The sequence below is a fragment of the Sciurus carolinensis genome, unplaced genomic scaffold (assembly GCF_902686445.1).
Source record: "Sciurus carolinensis unplaced genomic scaffold, mSciCar1.2, whole genome shotgun sequence".
Classification (NCBI taxonomy): domain Eukaryota; kingdom Metazoa; phylum Chordata; class Mammalia; order Rodentia; family Sciuridae; genus Sciurus; species Sciurus carolinensis.
The window spans coordinates 249,165-264,480 of NW_025920166.1; the positions used below are offsets into that span (position 1 = coordinate 249,165).

At 38.2% G+C, this 15,316-nt stretch overlaps 1 pseudogene; it reads right to left on the reverse strand.

Annotated features, from left to right (window-relative positions):
* Positions 1-3,922: 3,922 nt before the first annotated feature.
* Positions 3,923-5,584, reverse strand: LOC124974677 (inhibitor of growth protein 1-like; annotated as a pseudogene).
* Between the last annotated feature and the right edge of the window lie 9,732 nt (positions 5,585-15,316).

Here is a 15,316-nt window from a genome sequence, read left to right on the forward strand (position 1 = left end):
AATGTTCTGAAATTCTGCTTGAATTTCAAAAGTATTAACTTCATCCCACCTAGTTCATGTGATGTTTGGCACTTGTGACCATTCAACTCACAAAGAAGGCAGACCACTCTTGATCCCTAATATTGTATGTACACCATGGAACTGACATTCACGTGACCACAGTGACCCTGAGGGAAGGCTGTGAGGGATTCTTGTGTGTGCACCTTTGCTTTCATTTTTGTGTCTTCCAGGAATATGTGGAGATTTTCAGACAGCTTTAATATGTGCTAGAAAATTCTTATATAATACACCATTGGACCAAGAAACTCACTTATCAGAAAATAACAAACCTGAGTGAACTTGACCATGATGTCATCACATATGCAGGGTCAGCTGCATTAAAAGAAGCAGATTGTCATGTACAACTAATTGAAACAAATAAAATTAAAGATTTTACAAAAGAGGAGAAACTAACAGAAATCAAGCTACTTTGGTACTCATCCCTGTGAAGTTGATTCCCTGTCCTGCTGGGCATGGTGAAGACTCAGAAGCACTAACCCTGTGTGGTTCTGGTTCTCTCACAAAGGGAATATTAGCTCTTCAGAAACAAGGATTCATCCCCACCCTCTATATTGTGTCTCCTGAGCCCCTTGAAATCTTCTGTTTGTATACACTCAGTTTTGAGATTGTCTGATCAACAGTTCTTGACCCAAAGGATTGCCCTGGTCACTATTCCATTAAACTTGGTGAAATGATGAACACATGCTCACTAGATATCGTTAGGACAGTGGAGTAATTTTGAAGAAATGGTGTGTTTTGGGCCTAGGTTCATTCATCCTGGTGATTAATGGCTTATACAAATCTGTCTACATATTTTAAGAAAGGGATTGGAAATGTATAAATTCTATAAGAGCTTCTGGAATGTTTCTCCTGATGACATTTCCACTTGTGGGAGCTGATAGAATACTTGAGCAGGTGTCAGTATGTAGCTTCAGGTGATACAGGAAGTGGGCAGTACAGGTCCAGGCAACCTCATGAGGCACAGAGAATGTGACATGCAGTGAGACATAGAGATGTCAACTCCAGTGACTTCCTCCTTCTCAGTCTGAGAATTGAGAAGCTTGTGGTTCAGTCACTTCCTTCCTGCTCACTGTGATGTCATAGTGTCACATGGATATGAGAGAAGTCAATCTAGGCTGCTTAAGCAGAAAGCTGATAATGGCCATGGATTAGGATCAGAAGCCAGTAAGAGCAGGTTCAGTCTCCTTCTAGTCCTAATCCCCTCACTTCAAATGCCCTGTGTGTTCTAAGATCAGGAAACACAAGGAACACATCATGTGGCTGAAGAATTTGTGAAGCTCCAAGCTGTTCTCCTCCACCTGTTCTCCCAACAGCATCCAAACACCAGAAGATACAGGCTCTGACACTTTCACCTCAGGGGATCCTTTTGCCTTTATCTCAGGAAACCATGATCGAAACCTATTACATAGCACAGGTGATAGGAAATTATTACATATTAAAAACAGAAAATAAAAAACTGGGGATATAGCTTAGTTTGTAGAGTGCTTGCTTTGTAAGCACAAGACCATGGGTTCAATCCCCAGCACTGCAAAGAAAAAAAAAGAAAAAGATAGATAATAATAATAACAACAGAAACAAAGGTATCAGGAAGGTACTAGGTGTTTTATGGCAAAGAAAACATGGCAATGATAATGTCATACCTGCATAAGGCATGAACTCCAAGGATGATGACAGCAGTTTGCATGTTGAACATGATAAGTTTATTAAACATTATCTGAATGCCTTATGCATTTAAATAACACAGTCTTTCTGGTATAACAAGGCTTCTGCTTACACTATAGTCTCAACGGTGTGCCAAACCGCTATACCACACTTGGAGTATTTTCTGCTTAATAATAAAATTGAAGTCACCCAGTATGAAGAATTAAAGTCAGTGTTAGCACTATGGCTAGGACCAGACTTGCTCCAACAATGGATGAAGAACTCTGGAAATACATTATCCACTGGCCATCTACATCAAAGTGTAACTAGATCTCAAACTCTAGAAGATGAAATAATTAAAATTACCATTCAACAATGGGTATTAATATTGTGGCAAACAATGTGTGTAAAATGTTAATATTGTAGCAAACCCTATACCAGGCATTAGGGAGGAAGAGTGGACACATTTGGGATGCACCTGCACTTTATGGGTTACAAACTGTAGCAGTACACATACACAAGGATTTAATGATATACTAAAAGTGTTAAATGGAGACACAATCAGAAATGGTTTGAGGGTGAAGGTGGGTGGCCCCCTGAGGTACATGTACCAAAGGAAGATAAAGAGCTGCTAACTTGATTATTTGCAGTCCAACTCTTCTCATAACAATGGTGAATTTTATTAACAAAGTACATATTAGTAGCCCTATTAAAAAAGAAGTAGTGGCTGCAGATATAGCTCAGTTGGTAGAGTGCATGCCTCCCATGTAAAAGGCCCTGGATTCAATCCCCAGCACAATAAAAGAGGAAAAAACTGTATTTAACGCTAATTCAGTAGAAATCTCGTTGTGAGAAATTGACATAGCAGAAGGGAAAAAGAAAATATATGGAGAAAGGCAAGTCAAAACATATGTTCAATGTCTTTAGCCCTCTTCCTAGCTAAGATTAGTATTTGTACTTAGTTTGCTTATGGTAAGATATTTTCATGTGCTAAAATTTCTTCTTGAAATTTCAGAAAACTAATCCTGTAAAACTGTTCTGCAAGTCCATCACTTATGAGCACTCTAACCAAAGACAAGAGAGCCAAAAATGGGACTACATGAATCTGTGGCCCATAACTACACTACAGAAGGCCAATGAGTAGAGATTTGCATAGTTCAGAACACTGGGTATGAACTCATACCTTAGATTCAAAATGATGTTGAGCTGAATGTTTGGCCACCTTACCAGCAACTTGGTTCTTAAGTTATTTTATGATTTGAAGCTTTGACCTTGCTGGTGTGTCCTTTCTAAACACTGTGTACATGATCATTTTCCATGGAAGCCTGTAATCTGGGCATTGAGCGTGTTCTAATTCTAATGTACATTATGAAATGTGTAAGATTAGTCTTCAATCGCACTTAATAGAACTGAAAATCAGTACAATCAGGCAGTTGGATGCAATCATGCTGTAAATGACTAGTGGTTTTGAGGGGAATACACACAGAAAGACTAGTACACAGAAATGCAGAACTATGTAACATTGGGTAGTTAGAAGAAACATGATACCTTTTATATATGTTATAGTCCACTGGAAAAAAATGCATTGTTTTCTATGAGTCTTAAAAGCAGGTGTAAGGAATTTACTATTGAGGATCATTAGTGGCAGTGCTTTCCTAGCTGTCTTTTCAACTTGCCATTCTCTCTCTCTTCCTCAATAGTTTTTCCTTCAGGTAATGAATTGCAGGATGCTTAAGCATACTAAGAGTGCACATCATCTTCAGTTTGTTGAGTGTGATTCATTGGCTGTTCAAGTCATTATGTCCTCAGCTCTATCCTCCAGTCAGGTCAAGGTCACAGGGATCTGAAGGTTCATATTCAGGAATGCAAGGTGAGAGGCTAATGGCACATGGGGAGGGGAGCAGGCTCAGAAAGCGCTTACCATGGACATGGGGGTAGGACTTTGGGAAGGTATGTGGGCACTATTTTTTTAAAGTGTTTAATTCAAACCTGCAATTTCTAGTTCCTAAAATGTTGATCTACAGTTCACTGTCTTCTTACACATGTACCAGTGAAAACAAAAGGTCAAGAGAATCACTGCCCTCCTCAAGAAAGGAACTGCACCTTTTCTAACATTCCTTGAAAATATACATTTGACAATTCATACACCTCGACATAAGCGAGAATGCAATACATACACCGGCTGATTCTGTTCTACTAATGAAAGTCCACAAACAACCTCTTATAAGCTTTCTTTTTTTAACTTCTGTAATGCTTTGCCTATCTTTTTCTCATTTCTGGCCCAACACTTGGTACAGCACCGCTTTTCTTTTGGTTTAAGACTGAGTCCCAAGTGGAACCATCCAACAGGAAACTTGTCATTATCCCAACATATCATTCCTCCATAGGTCACCTGATTCACAGATACTATGTGGGCTCATTGAGTCACTGGGGAGGTTTGCAGGGCTTGCTTCCTTCTCTGTTTTCACCATGGAGTCTGTGAAGTGCTTTCTCTTCTTCAAGGTCTTTGCTTTTTTTCTTCTTTGAGGTCTTTGCTATCTTCTCCTAGGATGTTCCTGAGGTGATGTTATCATGGTCATGATTATTATTAGATACATTTGTCACTTGATTCACATTGTTGTGCAGTTGCAGGGCAAGCTTGTAATTTGGCTTTTCTGCCTGTGCAACTGTCTCATTCTTTGCCTTCTTATGGCCAGCTATGCAGCTGTTGCCAGTGGTGTCCTTGATATTTTTAGGTGCTTCAAAGAGTTCCATGTGACTGTCCATTTGTCTGGTTCATCTTTCTGCCAGCACTACCATCTGACTCAGGATCTGAGTTTTCTCATCGCCCAGTTTCTGGCTCTGAATCAGTGCTCTCTGGATGCAGCACAGCACTCAGCTCTTTTGGGCACATCTGTCTCTCTTTTCAACTTCTCATAATGTTCATTCAATTCTTTCAGAATTTATTGGCAATTCCCATCTATCTCCTGTATCAGCGAGATGTTTCTCAGCAGGTCTAAAGGCAGAGACTCGATGGAGGCCAGGTAATCCTCCACATAGTTCACCATGTGGATCTACTTCCTTTTGGCAGGACTCAGCATGGTTCAGCTTGAAGTGCCCCCTGCTCTTGGGGAGAATTTCTGCTTCCTGCACACCTCACTTTAAAAATAGATCTGCAAAATTCAGAGCTCTCACTCTGGCCCTGCCCAAACAGCAGCTGCACCTGCTGAGGCCAAAAGGACCCAGCGCACACTGCTGGGGGTGATAGAGGTGGGGGCTCCAAGGTGGACCTCCACTGGACAGGTGGTGCAGGCGGTGTGGAGGGGTCTCCTGAAAGGACCCCAGTTGACTGGGCATGGTGCAGGAGTGGGCAGGGCAGCTTGTAGGAGTGCACATTTGGAGAGGGTTTAGGGCCAATGGCTGCTTGTTACTGCACTGGGGGGATGGGAGCCCAACCTGTTGGACAGTGCAATTGTCCCCTAAAGGGACACTTTAAAATGACCCCATGGTGGGAAAGCCCTGAACACTTCAGATCCTTCAGCGAGGACCCTCCAAAAAAGCCTCTTGTAAGTCCCCCTGCGAAGCATCTTTCCTGACCCAGAAAACAGGGTGAGAATGGGCAGCACCAGGAGGCTGGGTCCCTGGGGTGCCGCAGGGATGTTGAGGCGCCTGCAACCCTGGGACCTCCACAGCAATTCATCCTGGAACTTGCCCTGCCAGCGTGCTTGCAGGCATCCCCACAGGGGAAGGAGAGTGGGAGGAAGGGATTTGCTCTCCCGGGGGGATCTCCTCCTTGTAAGCACCTAGAGCAGAACTCCAGTGGTTTGGGGTTCCGGACAGAGCGAGTTCATGGTGGGTGGAGCCACGGGGGGGCATGCCCTATCCACTGCGACTTACTTCGCATGCCCAGCTTTCAGGCGGTGCTGGGGCAGGAACCATACAACCACCTGGTTACTCTGAGGGCGCCGGCGCTTTGGGGGCATTGTTGTTGTGTCTGTGGCGGAGTTGGTTCCAACTGGTTCACATCTGGAGGAGACCCAGTGCCTGGACCACGTGCCGGACTGCCCTCAGCCTTCCTGTCAGGTCGCTGCCTTGCTCTTGAGTAAGGCTGTGGGGATAACGCCGCTGCCCTCTGGGAAGGCTGCCGCCACCCTTGGTTCAGGTCGCTGGCATCAGATAAATCTGCCCTTGGTAATACTGCCTCCCTTGGGTAAGGCCGCCTCCCTTGAGTCAGGCCGCCCTGGGGTAAGGCCTCCACACTTTGCAGGATCTTGGTTGGTGTGTCCTGGGGCAGCAGGAGTGCTTTTGGAGACTGACCCCAGGGGTCTGAGCCTGGAGGTCCGGGATCCTAGGCAGGGTGGCCTAAGGGGTTGGGCATAGCTGGATGGGATGCCAGGCACTCCAGGTGCTCAGCCTGTCCTGCACCTGGGTCTGGGTTAGGGACAGGGATTCCAGGGACCTGGCAAAGGTCAGGCTGCAGCGCATGCTTGGCCTGTCCTTCGGCTGGGTTCTTGGGTAGGGACCAGACAGACTGATGCTGGCATGGCAGACTACTGCGCCCCAGACTTTTCAGATCCTTCAGTGACTCTCATTTGGGTTTTGTTTTGTTTTTAATATGTTTTTAGCTGTTGATGCACCTTTGCTTTATTAACTAATTTATATGCAGTTCTGAGAATTCAACCTATGGCCTCGCACATGCTAGGCAAGTGCTCCACCCCTGAGCCACCACCCAGCCTTACTCTATTGGTTTTAAAGGAAAAGAATCCAAACGACCTAGAGCTCTGGATGCCTGGGGTGGGGAGGGACTCAGAACATTCAGAGCAGGGTTGTCGTTTTCTTCCTTTTTCTGACTGTGTGAGTGAGTGTACTCCTTTTGGTCAGTGCTATGCCTGTGCTATTGCTTGGGACGCTTTAAACACCAGCTTAGGGAGGACCCAGGAATAGAACTCAGGATTTTCCTTTCAGTTATTGCTTAATTCCATATCTCCTGTCTTTATTTTTGTGACATCATAACTATGTTATGAACAAATTAGAATAATTTGGGGTAGGGAGGAATACATTTTTAAGAATAGTTTTTTGTTTCAAAGAACTATTTGCTCTTTATGAAAACGTGAAGCTGCCAAAAAAGGAATCACCTGCCCTCTCCCCTGCCCCCTGATATTTTCTTTATTACTGGATAACCAGACTTCAAGTGTTTAAGTCATTCAGGGCTTTTTTTTCCATATATAGTATTTTTTCCACATATAGTATATTCTTCTATTGGCCAACAATACACCACAAATATCCCTCAATTTTATTAACATACCTCATTCTTAAAAGCTGCACAACTGTGATGTTATTTTTTTTTTAATGCTGAGTTTGGTTTATAAATTTTCAATCATCATTTGCTTTTAAAAGACCAATATTTTGAAACACAACATGGTGAAATTTCAGAATGTCCAAGATCAGATGTGATAATTTTATATAAAACAGGTCAAGAAATCTGTTTAAACAAAGCTTAATGTTCAGTTTACAGGTGGCTGCATGACTTCATAAAGAAGTTTACCAAAGAGCTTACTTTTTTTAGTACATTTTTTCTAAATAAATTTATCATGTGGTCAGATAAAAACATTTAATTCCTTGAATGTAACATGGCTGATTTGTGAAAGAAAGGTAAAGCAGAAAACCAGTGGCCCAGATCTTTATATTATGGAGTGACATGGGAAAAGAACCTGGTTTAAATATTTTGAAAAGTAAGTTATAGAGAATTAACCCAGAAGTGGAAGGTTGTTACTATACTGCTTACTATTAAGACAGGAACCAAATCCCTGTTGCATTCTGTGTTTTGTGTGCAGAGAGCTAGAGGCTTTGTTGGTTTAATCACTACATTGTGCTTTTTAAAGATGTACTGTTGTGTTAATTTTGGTGCTAGTTTCCTGAAATTTGAAGGGAAACAGAACTGAGAAAATCATAAACAGTATGCATCTAAGCATGTATAGTCTAAAATCTTAGTCTAAATTGTGTAGCATTTTATGTGGGAACTGTGATTGGAAAGATTCCAAAATATCCATAGCATTTTATTTCTTGTTCTTGATAATAGTAGCTTTCCCATAACACCAAAAGAAGTAGCATTTTTCCTATTCTGTAGATTAATAAACGGACTTGGAGAGATTAAATTTTTCAAGATCCCATTGCTTTTTATTCATTCACCGAGAAGCTGCCTTTTTAAAAATATTTGTTTAGTTATTGATGGAAATTTATTTTATTTATTTATATGCAGTGCTGAGGATGGAACCCAGTGCCTCACACATGCCAGGCAAACACTCCACCACTGAGCCATAGTCCCGGCCCCATTACTTTTTAATTTATGATGTCTGCATATACCCATGTGTGCCTAATTCAAGAACTTGGAATTTTTCTCTTCCTTTTTGCAGATATGAAAATTTATACAAATTGCCATACAAAACTGTTCACATTAATTTTCTTTCTTTAAAATAGCACAATAGTGATGCAAATAATAATGTGTACTAAAAATTGTCTAAAGGATAAATAGCCGGAAACTAAAATAGCATCTTTTTTATGAAATTTCTGGTAATGTATTATTAAAATATTAGACTTGTTTTTATACTGTTAACCAAAAAGGTGAGTGATTGTGTTGCTTTATTCACTGTTATATGCTTTGATAAATTTGCAATTGTAGCTTTCACAACTTTAATTTTCAGGAACTTGTATAATCTCATTAAGCATTATTCTAATGGATCCAGTTGAACTTATAATAAACTAATATGTTCAAAAGAACACAAAGAAGGCTGTAAAAAGTATAGAAAGATTGAAATTCCTTATTGAATTTTCATTCTGTTAACAATCTCTTAAAATGCATCAATAAGATGTGTGTCATGATATAATATTTTAATTTGTTTTAGGGTTTTAGCAGATGTGACAATCACGTAGTGTAAAAAAATAGGTAAATACTGAAGTTAATAAAGTATGGTCAATATATATTTGAGAATAAACCCACAGAGTAAAAGATTTAAGCTTTTATTGGCAGTTCACAATGACAATTAGTCATACCTAAGTAGCATATCTGCTACTGATTATCTCTTAGTTTATGTTGGCTTTTAGTGGGTTTTATAGTTTTTTCAGGCAGAGCAAAATCTCTATACAGTATTTTAAAACTGCTGACTTTTAGCTATGTAGGGGGATAAGCCAAGGGAAATATTGCTCTTTTGTGTATTTTCAAAAATTTAGAGCTGTCTTATTGCTGATGGAAAGGTATTGAATGTTTATTTTCCAGTTTAACCTCAGTATCTTTTTGGGGGCAGAAATTTATGTGCTGTCAGAATCAAATCAACTAATTTTGGTCCTATGAATAATTAAGAACAAGTATCAGGGTTGCTCTCTAGAGTTTAAAATCTACTGAAATGTTTTCTTTGTTAGAGAAATGAACACAAAATTTATTAAGTCCCTAAGGAACAGTACTAGACTCCTAGTTAAAAATTGATTTGTATTAAGTAGCTATCATGAAATGGCATAAATAATCTGTTCCCTGATAATTCTGTTTTTGTTAAGATTTAAAAAAATAAGAGAAAGCATCATGGTAGAAGTGGGAGGGTCTGAGAATTGGGTGTCAGAGAATGAGAAAGTGGTGTCTACCTAGAGGAGTAATCAGTAGAATCAGATGTGCCAATGGATGTCAAGAAACAGGAGAACTTTCCTGAGTTACACTTCCTTGAGCTTCTACTGAAAAAATAGGTAATTATTATTACCTGTCATGTATTAGCTCTGTCTGCTGGGGATTGAGTTGGAATAAGTAATGCTTCTGTAAATTGCAAACTCTTGCAAGCTTCCTGCAATAATCGTATTACCATATGTCAGTTCATTTTGTAATCTGAAGTGATAATGAGTATTGAAGGGCTGTGGAATGTGCTGTGCTGTGGAGTCCTATCTTCTCCTTGCATTCTAGAAGCCAGCACCTCCAAATCATACTCCTGGGCCTTTGTTCTTGTTCTCTTTCCCTTCCAAATTTTACCTGTTACCTAGGGTTTGGTCGTCATATTTCTTTTTAGACTTGAGCCCCAGGGTTTCTACTATCCCTCTCTTTTCACTTGCTAAGGCTCCCTGTTCTGCATGACCAGTCTCATTTTCTTTCCTAATCATCAGATTTTTCTTTTTTATTATTCTTTTTGACAAACACTGGATGGCTATTATTTCATTATTTTGAATCAGTAGCTTCACTAATTTATTCTTTTTCCTCTAATTTCCTCAATTATATTAATGAACTGGATATTTTCTTAGTCTTCCAGACTTCAAATCAAAAGGTCATCTTTTTATTCCATATTTTTATTGGTACATTATTTTTACATTTGATGGTGGGGTTTGTTGCTACTCAAAATTTTACCTAGGATTTTTCACTCTCTTCTAAAAAATATGTCGTTGCCATCTTATTGTTTTGTGCTTCCTGATTCTTCTTGTTTTTTTCCATTCTTCTATCAATCATGTGCAAATCAGTGATTCCTAATCTCTAGGGTTTTGTCATTCTATTTATTGTGCATACTGCTATTAAAGAGTTCTACATGCATACTTGATCATCATAGTCTCTGCCTGATGACAGAACAAAAATCCTTAAACAATTATTGACTGTTAATGTCAGTCATTATCTGAGAGCTTTATTCTTCTTTGGCCATTCTAATTTATGTTGGTATTTTCTGTGATCCCCACTTTATAGTTGAAGAGTTGGAGACTTCATGAACGTGACAGAATTGCTAATGGTAGAAGAACTCAGAATTGAATTTTAAGCCTGTCTTCCTTGAAAATCTGTGTTCTTGACCACTATGTGTTTGTTTTTTTCTATATTAATTGACACCAGTCCACTTTTGAAACTTAGTTCTTCTTATGATCAATAATAGTTGACATATGTCCTCAAAAGAAAGTAAATTTTAAGTTTTGCTTTGATTTTTTGTTTTTTATGTGCATTTTTATTTCTTAGAATTTTTTCTTACCTCTGTCTTCCATGTGAAAAGTTACCTAATACATAATCATGCTCCACTCCTGCCTTTCCTGCCTATGTAGTAGTAAAGTCTGTTTCTTCCTATAGCTACTTGATCTTTGGTACTTTTTTTCTTAATTTCATTTTGTGTGTCCTAACAATTACAATTGAAGTATAAGATTCTGGAAAGCAGAAACCGTGTTTTATTGTTTCTGTATGTCTCATTAGATGCTTAGGATATATGGGTAAATGGGTATGGAAATGATCACTGGTAAATTAACCCTTTCTTTGGCATTAAAGTCGTATTTGACTTCAGCTTCTGGATGTCTCCCCATCTCTGTCTTTTACTTACTTTACCTCATTCCCCACCACAAGTTTATTGGAGTTCTGTGTTTGTAGCAACCAGATTTTCTTTTTGTGGACTGCTGCATGAGTTCTTTATTTTTCAGATTGCTGAGTAATTAGTATAAATTGTTCATTCAAAAAAATCATATAATTTCTTGGCATTGTATATAAAAATGATAAAATTACCACTTTGCATTTGATGTGATTTTCATGCTCTTGAGTTGGACATGCTTCCTAATGAACAACAATATTCTAGTAAGTTGACTTCACAATTTCTTTTGTGCTTATGTAGATGTGAAAGGTGGAATAAAACTATTTACTGTGATGTTTTATTTCTTTTGGTGATATCAGGAAGGTCCAACAAAGATTATACATCACTTTTAGATTCCAGAAGAATTCATATACAGTTTTAAACTTATTTTGATCATCTATCATTGTTAATGGTTATCATGTAGAATTTAGTTTTTTCTCTTACTTGCCTTTGCAGTCAATATTATGCTAATTTGAACTCTTAGTTCTTTTTTTTTTAAACAATGTAACTTTTTGTTGTTTTTTTTTGTTTTTTTTATTGTATACAAATGGGATACATGTTGTTTCTCTATTTGTACATAGAGTCAAGGCATACCATTTGTGTAATCATATGTTTACATAGGGCAATGATGTTTATTTTTTTTTCCTTCCCCCCCACCCCTCCCACCCCTCTTTTCCTTCTATACAGTCCTTCTTTCCTTCATTCTTACCGCTCTCCTTATCGCTAACCCTAAACCTAACCCTAAACCTAATGCTAACCCCTCCCACCCCCCATTATATGTCCTCATCCGCTTATCAGCGAGATCATTCGACCTTTAGTTTTTTGAGATTGGCTTATCTCACTTAGCATGATATTCTCCAGTTTCATCCATTTTCCTACAAATGCCATAATTTTATCATTCTTCATTGCGGAGTAATATTCCATTGTATATATATGCCACAGTTTCTTTATCCATTCATCAACTGAAGGGCATCTAGGTTGGTTCCACAATCTGGCTATGGTGAATTGAGCAGCAATGAACATTGATGTGGCTGTATCTCTGTAGTATGCTGATTGTAAGTCCTTTGGGTATAGGCCAAGGAGTGGGATAGCTGGGTCAAATGGTGTTTCCATTCCAAGCTTTCTGAGGAATCTCCACACTGCTTTCCAGAGTGGCTGCACTAATTTGCAACCCCACCAGCAATGTATGAGTGTTCCTTTTTCACCACATCCTCGCCAACAACTATTGTTACTTGTATTCTTGATAATCGCCAATCTAATTGGGGTGAGATGAAATCTTAGGGTAGTTTTGATTTGCATTTCCCTTATTACTAGGGATGTTGAACATTTTTTCATATATCTGTTGATTACTTGTACATCTTCTTCTGTGAAGTGTCTGTTCATTTCCTTAGCCCATTTGTTGATTGGATTATTTGTATTCTTCGTGTAGAGTTTTTTGAGTTCTTTATAGATTCTGGAAATTAGCGCTCTATCTGAGGTATGGTTGGCAAAGATATTCTCCCACCCTGTAGGCTCTCTCTTCACATTTCTGATAGTTTCCTTTGCTGAGAGAAAGCTATTTAGTTTGAATCTATCCCAGTTGTTGATTCTTGCTTTTATTTCTTGTGCTATGGGAGTCCTGTTAAGGAAGTCTGATCCTAAGCCAACAAGTTGAAGATTTGGACCTGCATTTTCTTCTATAAGATGCAGGGTCTCTGGTCTGATTCCGAGGTCCTTGATCCACTTTGAGTTGAGTTTTGTGTAGGGTGAGAGATAGGGGTTTAATTTTATTCCATTGCATATGGTTTTCCAGTTTTCCCAGCACCATTTGTTGAAGAGGCTATCTTTTCTCCATTACATATTTTTGTAACCTTTGTCTAGTATGAGAAAATTGTATTTATTTGGGTTTGTGTCCATGTCCTCTATTCTGTACCATTGATCTACGTGTCTATTTTGGTACCAATTCCATGCCGCTTTTGTTACTATTGCTTTGTAATAGAGTTGAAGATCTGGTATTGCAATACCCCCTGCTTCGCTCTTGCTACTGAGGATTGCTTTAGCTATTCTAGGTTTTTTATTGGATTCTTAGTTCTTACTTTGGCAATAAAAATATATTGCTGTTAAGGATCATGAACTTAGGTGATCATAATGGGGAGATGTTTGTGATAAAGCCTTGATTTAACATGTCAGGAAATTTCTGCACATAAATGACTTACCACTTCTTGCTTAACCTGTTGGTTAAGGAAACCTCAGGTGGATCAATAAGTGTATCTTTATAACTGCCAGTGTTTAAATAGTGTAGAACTTTTGTTGTGATAAGTGTCATTTTATCTTGGTATTCCATAATTAAAATACTAAGCCTTGGGAGTAAAACTCTTGTAAAGTCTTGCTTAGAATGGTCAAGGCCCTGAGTTCAATTCCAATACTGGAAAAAACAAAAGCAAGATCTTAAGTTAGTAGAAGAAAATATTTAGAAATGCCATAGCTCAAAAGACTAAGTATAAAATCGTCTTTTGTTTACCATGTTTAGAATGATTCTTATTTTATTCTTGTGACACCTGAAAGTATTTTTACTCTGAACTCTCATGTTTTCATTCTTTGTCTTTTGATAACTAGAGTAGATTTTAAAATCCTGTTCATCTTCATACTCAAATATAAGAGAAAATTTTGGAACACATAAAGAAAGTCATTGCAATTCTAGTTTCAAGAAAAAGACTACAGGATACATCATGAGTTAAAATGCATTATAAATCCCATCCTGAGAAATTTTCTTTAAATACTTTTAAAATATTTTAATAGGATTGACTTATCCTTTCAAATAGAGTGATTTGAACTGTTTTTTCTTTCACAAACCAAAGATAACTATAAATGGATATAGGAAATTCTACAGTAATTTATACCTGCATTATACACTACTGTGCTATACTATTATCTATTTCTGTATTATGCTCTTCATGCCATTGATTTGCCTTTCAAGGAAAAGAAGGAAGGAAATAAGCATGGATTTATAATAGTTGACCAACCTCATTGTTTATGATGAACAGTAAGCTTGCTTTTTTATGATGAACAGTAAGTTTGCTTTTCCTTGACTTATCATCATCACTGAATTTATTTTATCTGTATAGCACTTAATAAAATGAACGTCAATTATATTGCTCTCATAAATCATATATTTATATACACATACATCTGCACATCTGGTACACAGCTCAGAAGGCACCATTAATTTAGAATACTATGCAAATGACATAGCTTCTATTGCTTCAGGAGAACTCCTGATATTTCTTAATGAGTTGTTTTAGTCAGCTTTCTCTGCTGTTGTGATCTTGCTTGTGGACAAGAGCAAATTTAGAGGATACAATGTTTATTTTGGCTCCCAACTTCAGAGTTCTCAGTCCATTGATGGCTAACTCTATTTCTCTGGGCCCAATGTGAGGCAGGACATCATGGAAGAAGGATATCATGGAGGAAATCAGCCAGGGCCCTACACCAGGAAGCAGAGAGAGACCATTTCCCTAACCACAGATAAGATTTAGACCCCAAAGGCACAACCAGGGATCAACTTCTAGCCATAAATAGCCTACAGTACCACCCAGTTAGCCCCTATCAGGGGAATGACACACTGATCAAGTTAAGGTTCTCATAACCCATTTCACCCCTAAACTTCCTTGCATGATTCACACATGAGCTTTTAGGGGGACACTTAATATCTATACCATAACAGTGATGCTTCCTGGATTTTCCAGGCAGTATGTTTAGATCCTTATATCTTAGGTGTTACAACATTTTAATGTTTTTAAAGAGGTAGGCAAGTATTATTCCCATTTTATATATGATGGGATACATGATCTCAGAAACAAAATGACTCCATTTTTATGAATCTGTTGTGTTTTCTGTAAAATAATGATGATAATGTAGTCAGTGATCCACAGTGATTAAGTACATACAATTTCATTTGAGATACACCTAAACCTCAACCTGTTTTGCTTTCTTGTAACTAAAAAGGCTTGAACAAGTTAATATAATACCTTTTTTGTAAATTTCTACCACTGAAAATAATACTGTATACATGAAATTTTTTGAAGATTTAAATGCATTGATGTACTGGAATCATCCCAAAACTTTATATACTTTTTAGTAGTTGCTTTAATAATCAGTAATAAAGACACCATTATTTTGCATGCTTTTTTTTTTTAGAGATTATGAGATCACTTACTTGGTAGCTGAAAGTGAGGTACCTCACATAGCAGCCATATGTGTTTAAGCAGAGGCCAGTGTGGACCATCCATACCTCATTTATCAGTGTTGTAAACAGT